At 40.7% G+C, this 13,347-nt stretch overlaps 1 protein-coding gene across 4 annotated transcripts in view; it reads right to left on the reverse strand.

Moving 5' to 3' along the window:
- PLXNB2 (plexin B2) overlaps positions 1-13,347 on the reverse strand; it is a 257,387-nt gene that overhangs the window by 171,789 nt on the left and 72,251 nt on the right. For all 4 annotated transcript variants that reach the window (XM_065630873.1, XM_065630864.1, XM_065630856.1 and 1 more), the window contains one exon: positions 3,785-3,972. The gene's annotated coding sequence lies outside the window, so the exon portion shown is untranslated. The remainder of the gene's footprint in view (positions 1-3,784; positions 3,973-13,347) is intronic.

The following is a 13,347-nucleotide window of genomic DNA, read 5'->3' on the forward strand; positions in this document are numbered from 1 at the left end:
ACGAGCTGTGACAGACACAGCACTCCAGAGAACAAATTCAATACAGAAGTCTCTCAAAGGACATATCTTCTTTCAGTCAAATTCTAGTACGACTTCAGATAACTCTCATCATCTGTGTGCAATACTTTTCAGACACAAAAATAAAATAATTTCTTACTGTAACATTTCTTTGGAGCCTTAAACTTGCACAAGTGTTTGCAGCAGCTCAGCTAAACTGAAAGCATCATATAGCCACAGTCTCTGCCAACAACATATGAACTGCATGAGAGCAGCATTATTGCCGTTAGTAAATGCAACAGCGTGTTGTTCTCCATGCACTTACAGTTTTGCAGAAGGAAGAAAACAAAACAAAACAAAAACCCACACAGATTAGAGACAATGCAGCCCTGTGCACCCGAGTATATTAAAGCCCTTTCAGCAAGGCAATAAAGCTGAGGCAGAATTGTGAGCTGGAGTCAAAGGGAAGTGTCCCACTGACATAATGAGCTTTGGAGAAGATCTGAGGTGAAGAAGACAGGCAAAACACGTTCACTCACCTAAGTGACTACATGTCCTTTGGACATAATTGTTAACCAGTATTAAGGGTCTCAAGGGATTGTTTTCATCTACAAGAAACAGATGAGCAAACTAGGCTTTTATACAGGGCAATTTTATTTAGGAGAGACATAAGAGTAACTCCAGCACCTGTAAGCACTCAGGAACAAAAGTGATGGCATTTGGGGAGGGGGGATGTTGTTCTCAGCATGCAGCTTGACAATACAGCAAATCCTGTTCCAGTGACCTAAACCAGTGCAATAACAGCACTGGTTGAATATAAACTCACCTTGCCAGCTGAAGCGCTCTTAGGAAAGCTGAATGGTTAAGTTCGCATCAGTAGGCTTCATACCAGATCAGATACTGTCTGTTCTCAAGCAGCCAACATAAAACCATACCACAAACAAACTTCTTGTCATATTTTCTGATCATGATCTTATGCCAGGGCCTGTTCCTGATCAAATCTGTACTGCTGGCTGAGCTGGGGTTGCAGGGAGGCAAGATGATGGCAGCACAGCCCCACTGAGAAGTCTCCCCAGCAAATATTCCCTTCTGGCTTGGCTCCAAAGAGCATTACTGCTGCTTTGGCTGTCCACATTCCCAGTTATTCCTTTCATATACCCTTTCAGCTGTAAGCAAATCAACATGCCAATCCCTGGGGACAATTGTCTTAGCTTATACTTAAGACTTGCCATTCTGGTTTGTGCTTTGGACATTGATTTCCATTGTCTCAGCTATCACTCAACAAAAGGGCATTTAATTGCTGTCTCATTTAGTCTGGGAGAGAGGAGGAGAACAACTTTTACCAGCCCTCTGATTGATGGCAGCCATTAGCACCTTCTAGCACAATGCAGACTTATTAGAAGCTCGATTTACATGTGAAGTTCATTGCCACACAAGTGAATCAAATTCGCAGCTACACTTACTTGAACAACTTTAGAGACAAAATCTTCAGATGAAATGAATTTGCAGAAATGCTTACCCTGGCCACCCATTTAAAGGGAAAGCTTTGAAGATTAATGTAGTTTGAGGAAAGCTTATAGAAAGAAAAGAAAGTTTAGTAGAGATGACCAAACAACGCCCCCAAAACCCAGCCTGATTTATACTTAATTACACATGTCTAACACCAGGAAACACTTCACTATGCTTCAGAGTTCCTAATTGCATACTATGAAAAGCAATGCTAAAGAAACCCATAAACTATTTCCCCCCCTTGTATGAACATTTTCTATCTTCTTTGTGAAGGAGGAACGAACAAAATTAATATCCACATTTAATATCCTCCATGTTCTGTAGAGCAATGAGCCACATACTCTGGTGTTCAAGCCAAACTGCTGACAGTGGACTTTTAGTTCTCGGCTCGTTTTATTAAAAAGCATAAGGTTGCTAATCTTCCTTTCAAAGGAACAGAGCTCAAGAAACAACTAGATCAGAGAAAGCTTCTTGATATACTACCTTTAATCAGTCCAGTTATGCAAAGCCTGCAGTAATTTCAGGAAAAGTTTGATGTAGTTTAATGCACCTTATGAAAACATTTAATCATTGCAAAATCTAAGACCAAACATCATTTGAGCGTCAGACTTTCCAATCAGACACAGAAATGAGCTGAGGCACTGGGTATTATCAGACACACATTTGTGCATTTTTTTGGAAGATTTACCATGGAAAAGGCAGATTGAGAAAGGACTATTTGCAGCAAGGTGAGGATGTACAGCCAGACACACAAGCACTCACGCTGTCTCAGCTGTGGGAACGCTAACCCCGCCTGGGCTGAGGCTTTCCGAAACCACGTTAGCTATACCCACAAAAAAGCATTTCTGGCTACTTTCAGAACATATCCTCTGTTATTCACATAATTGGTTTAAAATTCCGCAGCAAAATTACTCTGCTATTACTTGCTTTCAGTGAGTCCACCCGTAACGTTCACATTCCCCCCAGCACCCACCTTTGTTCTTTAGCGATATTCATCTTCCCTGATGTATACTTCTAAACAAGCTTAAACAGTGGCTATTTTCATGCTTTTTCCTACATTTTGAAAAGTCATGATTTTTAGGTACATAAATCAACGTGTGAAGGCAGAATGTACTTTTTTGTTTTAGAAGAACTGTCTTCACTTTTATCATTCTGTAGCTCACATGAATGTAAAACTGTATTTTTGATCCCTCCCTTTCCCATTAATTTTTACGGGGAAGTAAAACTTTATGCAAAGAAGCACCTAAAAGAAAAAACACAATAAACTAACACCCAAAACAAAAAAAACCTCACAAGCTGGCATGCAGCCAGCTACTAACTAAACACTAGAATACACTTGTTTTCTTAACTTGGCTCTTTGTAAAATTTATTTTCCTCTCCCATTGTTTTGTTTCTCTTTGCCGTTGGACAGGAGACACGTTTCTCTTGCTGGAAAGGCTAAGTGCTATCTTCCGAAAAGTGCGGCCTACAGACAATTATTACGGGTAGCTGAGGTGAAGGCGGCACAGGGGACCCCAGCGACATCCCTCACCTTCCTCTCCAGGCTCACGCCAGGGTGGAACCAGCGCTCCCAACAGCAGCACTTCCAGGAGCATTGCCAGCACCAAGCCAGCTGCCAAAACGGTTTTAAACCACTTCACAGTGAAAGAACAGCCCACGAGCCATGTTTGTGCAACCTCTCTGTCAATCTTTGCTTCAAGTCCCTTTGGCCACATGAAGATAAAGAAAACTCTTAGTTGGAAGAAGGTTCTACAAGCTGGTTTTCTGAGAAACCAGCCAAGCCAACACATGTTAATCAAGGTGAACAGGTCGTGGAAAAGAAGTTGATCGAATCTCTCCAATCACCATCAGAGACAAAATCAAACCTGCGCACCTTCGAGATTCAGGTCAATCACACATCTGCTCAGCATGCCCTTGGGAGACTCCGAATGTAAGTGCAAAATTAGGGCAAGCACTTGCACAGCAGTCGGCTGCAGCATCTTGCTGGCAGAGGCACAAACCTGCTCTTCTACCCAGCGCGCTATCTATAAATAGGTTTATGAATACAGAACCTCTGCCAAGCTGTTCTTCCTTTCTTTTTTTTTTTCTTTGTTAATTTTTAATGCCTCTTGCAAGATTGGCTCCTAGAAGTTTTATCTCCATTAGCATTAATAAACATTTATTATATGCTCCATCAATGTCTGAAAGTCTTGATGAATAGCAACAAATAGGTCTAGAAAAATAATATCATTTCCCGTTTAGAAAAATGTATTTTAAAAAAAGGAAAAAGTGAATTTACCTGAAAACAAAAAATTCACATGAGAAGTCTGTGTGCACACCACAGCTTGGGAGAGAGGAACCCACTTCTGCTGTGACTTCAGGAGGAGATGAGGCGGCGTCAGCGTTTAGTGTTGTTCAGCTGTGCTCCAGTGGGTACCAGGCAAGCCCCAGAACTGAGCCCTGGGCTGTTCCCCTCGGTCTTCTCACCTGGAACAACAGAACAGGTTCTCAGCTCCCTCAGCACAGGAGTGATGCAACATTTCATGTTCAGGACTCAGTGACAGATGTTTACACAGTCTGACCACTGGAGATTCAACACAGCCTTATAAAAGGGGAAACTCATTACAGTTGCCATTATTGATAAGCATTGTTCTCTGCTTTTCTCTACTACAGGTGCTCTCTCAATATGTTTTGGAGATATGCAAAGCACTAAAAAGCTATTTATGGAGCATCCTAACTCTGCCCTGGAGGGGCCACTTTTCTAGAAGATAACAGTAGACCCATAACTAACTTACTCAAGCCCAATCCGTGGCAAGAACACTTCATGGTAAGAATTTGACTTTGAGCTGCCAGTGGTTGGGTGACCAAATCAACCAGTGCTAATTTCAAATAGAGGCATTAACCAAGGACTTAAATTACCTTGTACTTTTATCTACTATCATTTTCTTGCATCTCCTTTTTTCCCCTTTCCCTCCCAACCCTTACATAGTTCGCCATCCATTTTCAAGGATGGATGCCTAAATGAAGCCCTGTATTAAGGCTCAATTTTCAAAAGCAATGTCACCTTGCAGTTTCCCTTTGCTTCAGAAATTAACTTCTAGGAGCATACTCTTGAAAAGCCTGCATCTATACTTATTTCAAATTTCTCGGGAATAATTGAGTATGGAAAGTAAGGTTTAGCCTGATGAAATTTTTATTTCCATCTAAAAATAAAAGGAAATGCATAGTAAAGAACTTATTTCCTCAGGCACCCTCTTTCTTCTTTTTTTCTTCTGCAAGGTGAAGACAACTGAGACCTATTACGATTCAATTTTTTTTCCGTTTCAGAAATTCCAATAAACTCACCACTATACACTTAAGTTTTGAGCTATGTAGAGTAGACCACTAAATACTTTATATGTTCTGAACAACCTGATCTCACTGGCCCTGATCTGAGCACCTTTGGTGGTCCCTTCCAACCCAAGTTATTCTACATTTTTTTCCCAAGGGAACAAAGACTGGTTCATATATCTCAGAGGATGCAAGCCAATCTTTTTTCATGTTTACCACCATTTTTACTCTATAGATCTTCCCCACTATGGAGTCTTTCAATAGTTCAAATCTAGAAGCATTTTACATATGAAAACTCCTTAAAGAGTATATTTGATCTTAAATTAGCAGAAGTATCTTTTCACATGTCACAGACTGGAAGCATTTAACGCATTTAGGTAAAACTAGCCTGGGAAGAAAACTAAAAGAATGTATTAATATTTAAGTTCTTCATTAGGTAATGCTAAGGAAGGGCTTGGGAGAAAGAAAAAAAAAAAGTGTTGATATTTACTATAGAAGAACTGCCAGCTTCACAGTAATATATTTTCTACCTATGGTTCTGAAGTCAGGACACTGTTTTTAAAATCAGCCTGAGCTCTCATGTCACACGCAGCTGTCAGACCGACCCATCTGCAGCAAAAGCTATGGGATACCCTGCACATTCCACACCTCTCCCTGCCAGCTCGGTCCTCCCAGTGACACCACCTGCCTTTGCCACAGCACAAGGTCACACACAAGCCCATGTCCCTCCTGAAGCATCACGCAGGCAGCTCCCAGCCTGAGCTCCGGCTGCCTCCATCACATCCACGAGCCGAGTCCCTTTCAGCTGGCTGGCAGGTTTATTGAGAAGTAAAAAGCTGACTTGTCAAAGGGACTCTCAGGAGACAAACTTTCTTCTGATTTCCCTCCCCCTAAATCCTTAAGCATATGTGTGTTTCTTGATTAATACTAAACCCAAGAAAAACTCGTGTAACGCAGGAAGATCTTTTTCTGTTTCTCCATGTACCTACTCTCATTAGAGAGAAATAGAGACATTATTTAAGAGATGAGATATGCAGGGAATAAAGTGCAAGAATTCCAGCCCTAAAACATCATAAAGACAAGATATTAAAATAAAAAAATAAACAGACTTTTTCCATCATTAAAGCAATGGAATGCCATATGGGGTTGGAAAGTTCTCAAGTACAACAGAGCCTTATTTCTTTTGCTCTTCAAAGTCTAACACTTCTGTGATCTCTGCCCTCCTCTCCCGTTTCCCTTCTCCAAGAACTGGAGATACCTTCTGTCCTAATCCCAACCAGCACACTGGCCACCAGACCATCACTGCTACTGCTGCAAGGGAACACCCAGGCAAGAAAGGGTTAATTCCCTCAGAAAACCACTCACATGGGTCTACCAAGCAAGTGGATACACATTCTTTCTTCCTTTGCTTTGTAAGAATCACAAGTACTGCTTTACTCTAATAGAACAATTTCAAATAAATAAACATCATCATCATCATCAGTTTTAAAGCTGAGCTTTAGCCTCAGAGTCTAAACAGACTGTTGTTACACATGGAGGATTTTTATTTCAGCATCCCCAAAGTTTGATTCAAACTCATTGTATTAAGTGGGAATAGCTGAGATGCAAAGTCAAATTTAAGCATCCTGGGAAGAGCTGTACATGATGCGCAGCTGGCAGGCAGGTCTGCTGCAGGGACGTGGTTCTGCACGTCAAGTCATGAGGCTGGGATTCTTAATAATGTGTAGTAACCAAGGCATGGAAGAGAAATCAGTTCACAAGTTAGCCCCCAGCAGCAGAGAAAGGAAGTTTTGTTTGCTTCTCTGGAAGGAGGACAGCCAGCACTGCTCAAATCAAAGCCTGGATCCACAGTCCTCCAGGCTTAATTAGAAGATCATGAAGAGAACAAAATGGCATTGGACGCAAAAAATGATCATTTTTCAAGTAAATTTAGTGGAATGAGCACGTTACATTTACAATCCACCCTCCTCCATCCCCCCTTTTTTCCTTGTTAATGATACAGAGTTGGCTGCAGATGCAACAAAACCTGTCAGCGACCACAGTGTATCCTAAAGCAAGTCTTGCCCATTATTCCAGCTGGCTAGATGAAGGTCGCTGACACTGCTAACACCTCTGACATTTTATAATCAATTGCAAGCATTTACAGAGGAGAAAATACCACTAGCTCTGAGCACACTTCTGAAAGAAAGAAGCTCTTTTCAATTAATTTTAAGCTTGCTCTCTCCAGTAGCCAAAACATGAAACAACGAGGCAACCTAACAAGCCAAATATCAGCGAGATTGGTTTCTGGCAGCCAATGCCATATTCTGTTTGTATATAAACAATTGTAGTTTATCCGCCTCTTTAAAATAACTGCAATATGAATCATCATAAGGACAGCAACAGAGAAAACAGCCACATACTTGTAGCTGAAGAAAAACATCATTTAATTCTCAAAGCAACTACGAATATCAGGCTATCAGCACATTGCTCACATCAAATACCTGTTTGAGAAATCTAGTATTTTGTGGAAGAAACTCTTGGAAGAGAAGCTGACCTTCATCTACCCCTTCGCTGCTGGTAAAGGTTGACGAAGCTCTTCCCATACACGGCACATTCATCCTGTGCCCGCTTTCATCTTCAGGACAGAAACACAGACTGCTGCCTTTTAGACTATCCTTGAGTTGATTTTTAGCCAGCTGTTATATTCTACTGCTATAAGTGAGGATGGAGGGTTAAGGAAGAGATTTTCAAACAATACTTTGTAAACAGTCCACAAGTCCCACCTGATTTATAAACTGCCAATGCGCTGGATGAGTTCAGCAGCTGGGAAGCCCTGGATTTGACAGCACTGCCCTTACCCAATGGTTCAATGCAATCAGTTTGAATCAACACAGGGCCTCAGAGAACACAGGGCTCTCTAACTTAAGACCTCCTAAAGACCTATATTGCAGTCAAAATTCTTGCTCCTGACAGTCCTTCTCATCCTCCAGCTCCTAATTCAAACCATCAGTCAGCTCTTGCTTTTCACAGGAGCTGGTCGCTGTACAGTGTTTGTGTCAAATACAACTGCTAAGGGCGCTCCAATTTCCACTAATAATTGTCATTAGGAAAAGAAAAAAATGGTTGTATTTTCGTCAGAAAAGAACCATTTCCTGATGTTAGCATAGGCAGGATAACCATCACCGGCACCATCTTGGCTCAGCAGGCAAAGCTAGTAGGTGGTAAATGAGAGTGCTGTGGAGGGGACAGATCTTTTTCCAGGGGGGAGAGGGGACGGTGGCTGCTAAAGGAGGCACCCTGACGGCAGGAGATTTATGCATCTGCTCTTGTGTCAGTCTAGGAGGAGGCAATCATTATGCAGGGCCAGCTGCAGGGGTGTGCGCTGCTGTCGGGAAAAATTAGAAGACTAGCAATGAACTATAAAGAAGGGAGAAATGACAGAGTGAATGAAAACCCCATGATAAACCCATTTAGGCTCTCTTCTCCCCATGAAGAAAGATGAAGTCTAATTGCTTTGGCATATATCCTGGCTGAGACTCAAACAAATTTGCCCAGATAAGCACAGGCACACACCCCTAAAATGTGCAATGACAACGTCCACCAAAAGGATCTCTAACTGCTAAGGGTACTGAGTAAGAGTCCTTTTTCTGCACGTTTAGCTAAGTTACGGGGAAAGATCAGAGCACATTAAGATGATTTGGATCAGAAGAAATATCATCTGCTGCCAAATGCCTTCTTTCTGTAAATACCTTCAAAATAAAGCTTTTCCATTTGAATCCCTTGGGGAAGTGGTGAAGGAAAGGGAGAGGAGAGAAGAGATGATGGGACTATAAGACAGTGAAAAGCAACCAAACTAAGGCTCTGGTATTTCCCTCTTATTTGACCAAAGAAAACCTTTCCAATTCCACATGGCATTCCTTTGCCTAAGAGAATTTCTGGCTGCGTCAGACAGGTCTGCATAACTTCTTGTCCTGTTTAAGGCAGAGGAGTTTTTTTCTCCTTCATTAATACACTCACCCAAATGAAATATTCCAAATATTTCTTCATTATGCTTGGTAATAAAAACAGACTCAGGCTCTTGGGTCATACTGGTATTGGCCAGCAAGGGCATAGGGAAAGCATGGGCAAGGAAAGCAGTGGTCTTTAATACACTTCCAAAAGCCGCTGGTTACAATTCCAGCCCTAAGCCTTCGAGGTGAAGTGTTTGGGAATTTTTCTTTCTGCCTGACCTGACCACTGCTGAAGCCTGGGGGCTGGTGAAACTCCTTCTGGAATGCTAACGCCCTGCGGGAAGCCGGATGGTACAAAATGGGAGCTGTTTAGAGAACAAATTCCTTGGGGAGAAGGGTGGTAGGGATGTACACTGATGTCTTATTTCAAGCCACACTTAAGGACCCAGGGCATTAGCCACATATACCAGGAACAAAAGAAATATATTTTGCCCAGCATGCCAACATTGTAAATTATGCCACTGTATGTCCTTTAGTATAAGTTCTTCCAGATACCGTTTTTTGAGAAAGTTTTGTTTCCTCAGGATTGTGAAAATAAGGGGAAAAAAGAAAAAAAAAAATTTAAAAAAGGGAGAAGAAAGGGAGAAGAGAGAGAGAAGAGAGGAAAGAGAGAAGAGAGGAAAGAGAGAAGAGAGGAAGGAAGGAAGGAAGGGAGGAAGGAAGAGAGGAAGGAAGGGAGGGAGGAAGGGAGGGAGGAAGGGAGGAAGGAAGGAAAAGCTGAAGTGAAGAATGTAGCCCTCTGATGAATTAAAGCACATGGAAGTTGCCTACATGCTTGGTAGCTCAAAGAACACAACTCCGAAGGCCACCATTTGATCAAAGTTATGTGAAAAAAACCACACAGAAATAAACCACAAGTTTTTACAGTGAGTAACAGAAATAAAACTGGAAAACTCCTAAACTACAAACCCATATCATTGGCAAAGCACAAACAATACTTCTTACAGCTACACAGTTATGTTTTACTTTTTTTTTTTTCTCCTAAGGAAAGTAAGGGCAAGCAAATGTATAATATTCAGATCAATTCAGGAAATACTTTCATAGTAAGATAGCAAATACGTTATAAATGGAGGGAAAAGGAACATGGTTATTTATCTGACTTGAAAACAGCACAGTGTCAAGTTAATTTAAAATTCAATTTCAGTTTAAAGTATTACGAGGAAAAAAGAACTCTACGTATCATAGGTTGTAAATTGAAATCCTAGCAAGGATTTCATCTGCCAACTAGTTATGTACCAGCTATAAAGTCAGATTGCAGGTGCTTCTTTTAGGAGTTTGGGCTGCAAGGCTCTCGTAAACCACGTTCAGAGAAGTTTGTCATTTACTATTCCTAAAGGCATTTTATTTAAACTTTTTCATAGTCTGTTATTTAACGGAAAACTGGTGTTACAATAACTCAGAGGTAACTTCTGCAAGGTACAGTATGTGACATAAAGGCAGGCACAGAGGGCCCCACCCTGTGGAAGCCACCAAGAAGGTCTATGCAGCACTCACATAAACACGCCTTTTACAAAAGCAAATAAGCAAAAGCAGTTTGTCTGCAAAAACAGCCTTTAGGGTGACACAAATTTAGAGGGAAAAAAAAAGCAAAACAAAACCTTGGGGTTTATTTCCCCCTTTCTAGAAAACACACCTACACAAAAACACTTGATTAAAACTCCACATAAAACCTTGAACGTGATGGTTTGAGGGAAGAGGCAGGATACTCTTGCCAGTTTTCTGGGTTCACGGTTAAATAAATCTGATATAAACAACATTTAATATGCCCTGAGACTACACACTGAATGAAGTCTACTCAGATTTGGTACATATTATTTAAAAAAAAAAAAAAGTGACCCAAGGACAACAACTGGGCTTCCAGCTGCCCCTTTCCAGCTCCAGGAGGTTCCCACAAGCTGCACGGGTCAGTCTGATCAGAAAGACAAATTCTGCTCCTCAGCCATCAGCCGCTAATGACCCAGCTGGCCAGCGGACAGAAACAGGACTGGAAGGGCATGGAAAACCTGTACCGATGAAGAAAATAAATGTATATCCCTGACCTCTGCTGCTCCAAAAGGAAGGCAAAGAAAAGCTGCCATTTACAACAGCCGGGGCTGTTTTTATTTAGTCACATGGGCCTTGAACCTCGTCGCACAAACACTTTGCGAAACCGCAAAACCTCGCTGAGGGAGCACATAAACACCTCAGAAAGCTTTGTTTTTGGCACACTGGAATTTGAGGTGTGTGCAGATTGGTACTCATGAAAGGGTAATATTCCCGGACATGAAATTTATCTCCACTGACACATCCACAGCTGGGAACCAGTATGAACAGCTTCCTCATGCTGATCCAATTCACTTCTATTTTGAAACGGAGGGATGTGGAAAACATTCTTAGAGATGACAGAAAAGTATTTTCTTATTTCAGTAATGGCTTTTATCCTGTCTTTGAAAACTATTTAATTATGTAAAAGTTTATAATAAATACCCATTATATATAATTACATTTACATTTTTCATAAAACAATTATTTCTAAAAATGCTGGAGAGTTTAAAAAAGCTAAGGAGGCAGGAATTTGATACAGCACAAGATGGAAAAGAGTATTTTTTGCCTCACTCATTTTTTTTTAAATACATTTGAGCTTCTCCCTGCTCCCATAGCAGAGCATGAGACTCTAGTTACGACTCCTCTCCACTTCCCACTTAAACCCTCACCATTTAAATAGTTTATTCACCCTTTTGCCTTACCATGCATTTTTGGACCTACAGCTCTGAGGTGTGGGGTTTTTCAAAAACTTTTGTTAGCACTTGATATGGCAACTACCACCACTGCATCAATATTTATACACGTGGTGGTAAAAAATTATACCATTTGCTTTGATGTACTGCTCTTTCCTTACATCCAACTCCAGCAGAAAACACAAAGGCTGCTTAGCAGAGGTAACAAATCCTATTTACATCATCAGTATGCAGTGGCATAGTCAAAAGGTTTGAATTTGAATTACTCAGTGTCCCTTGCAAAATGGCCAAAACAAGCTTCAGTATTGCTCAAATTTCTGTGGAAACCAGGGAAAATTGTTTAATTAAAAAAAAAAAATCACCAGTATAAACCAAATTTAAGAACAGGCTGCATCTGTTACTAGGAAAACCAGGGCACAGCATGGGGATGCTGCACACAGGTGGATACAAAACTTGCTTTCTTTCCCTTTCTATCCCCTATGCAGCATGTGACTCTATTCTTATTCTTACAACTTTTTAGGTTGCCAGATGTTGCACAAGAAAGACTCAAAGCTGGAAATGACAGCTGTTCCTAGGCGTAATCTGCCGTGGGACTAAAGCAGCCTGAGCCCGGGATGCTCCTCACGTGATGGACGGAGCCTTCTGTGCGGGACTTGAGGTTCGGTTTCTCGCCAGTTTGATGGAGGTCTGGAATTCAAGCTTTACAAGACTCTGTAGCGCTGTTTGATACCGTGTGATCGCAAGATGGGCCCAAATGTCTTGCAAAGGTAAGCAGAGATGATCAGATGCAGACACAAAACACGATGTTTTTATAGTAAGGCTTGCCATACCAAAAGGGTCGGGTAACATGATGAAATGCTGCAAACGGTGGCCCACAGCGCACTTAAAAGAAGATCGTGGTACAGCCAAAAAGCACAAGCAGACTAAGACTTTGCATTTCATTTTCAATCCTTTCATCTTTAAAAACTAAACAGATTGTTTTAAAATATTTTCGAATGTTTCAAATATTCCCCTTACATTTGGTTTGCACACAAGTGATAAAGGATCTTCAAATGTTCCAATATTATGCTAAAAAAGTTTTAAAAGTTGGCTCCAAATTGGAAGTACTTCAGAAAAAAAGAAGGAAAGAAAAAAAGAAGATATATATCAAAAAACCCAAATATATAATCGAGTCCTTTGAAGTCACTTTCTGCTCCACTAAGACATTTATACTAATTGGTGAGTTTCTCATTTCATCTTTTCATGCCAGATCATTTCTAAATGATTGAAATTTAGGATACACTATTTTAATACTGATGGCTTACTTAATGAGATCAGATTTTAATAAGATTCTAGGCATTTATGCTAGAGAAAGGCTTTGACTTAGGGGTATTTTTTTACAAAAAAAGGAAGACAGGCAGGTTGCTGTATATCATAGAGTGAGCCTGTTCAGATCATTATAATCACCATTTGTGATCCTATTTTATATACCATCACATGGTATAATCGAAAACCTCAAAAATATATCAGTCCTTGATACTAACACAAAAAGCCTGCAGATCCATTTTGTTCCCATTCCCAGCATATACACAAAACTCTCAGTAAACAGATGTGCTATGGAAGATAAACACAAGTAACTTGTGAATAACTTAACCAGATCTAATTTGGTCGGCAAAAAGCTTAGCTACTTCCCAACATGTTTATTGGCTACTAACAGAGAAACAACAATTCATCATCTACATCAGGACTGACATTCTAACTTTAGGATTAACACTTATTTAATCCATATCTTGCCTGTGAAATACATAATGATGAAAAATAACTTCTGATTGCATATATATATG

This window comes from Caloenas nicobarica, chromosome 1, assembly GCF_036013445.1.
Source record: "Caloenas nicobarica isolate bCalNic1 chromosome 1, bCalNic1.hap1, whole genome shotgun sequence".
Classification (NCBI taxonomy): Eukaryota; Metazoa; Chordata; class Aves; order Columbiformes; family Columbidae; genus Caloenas; species Caloenas nicobarica.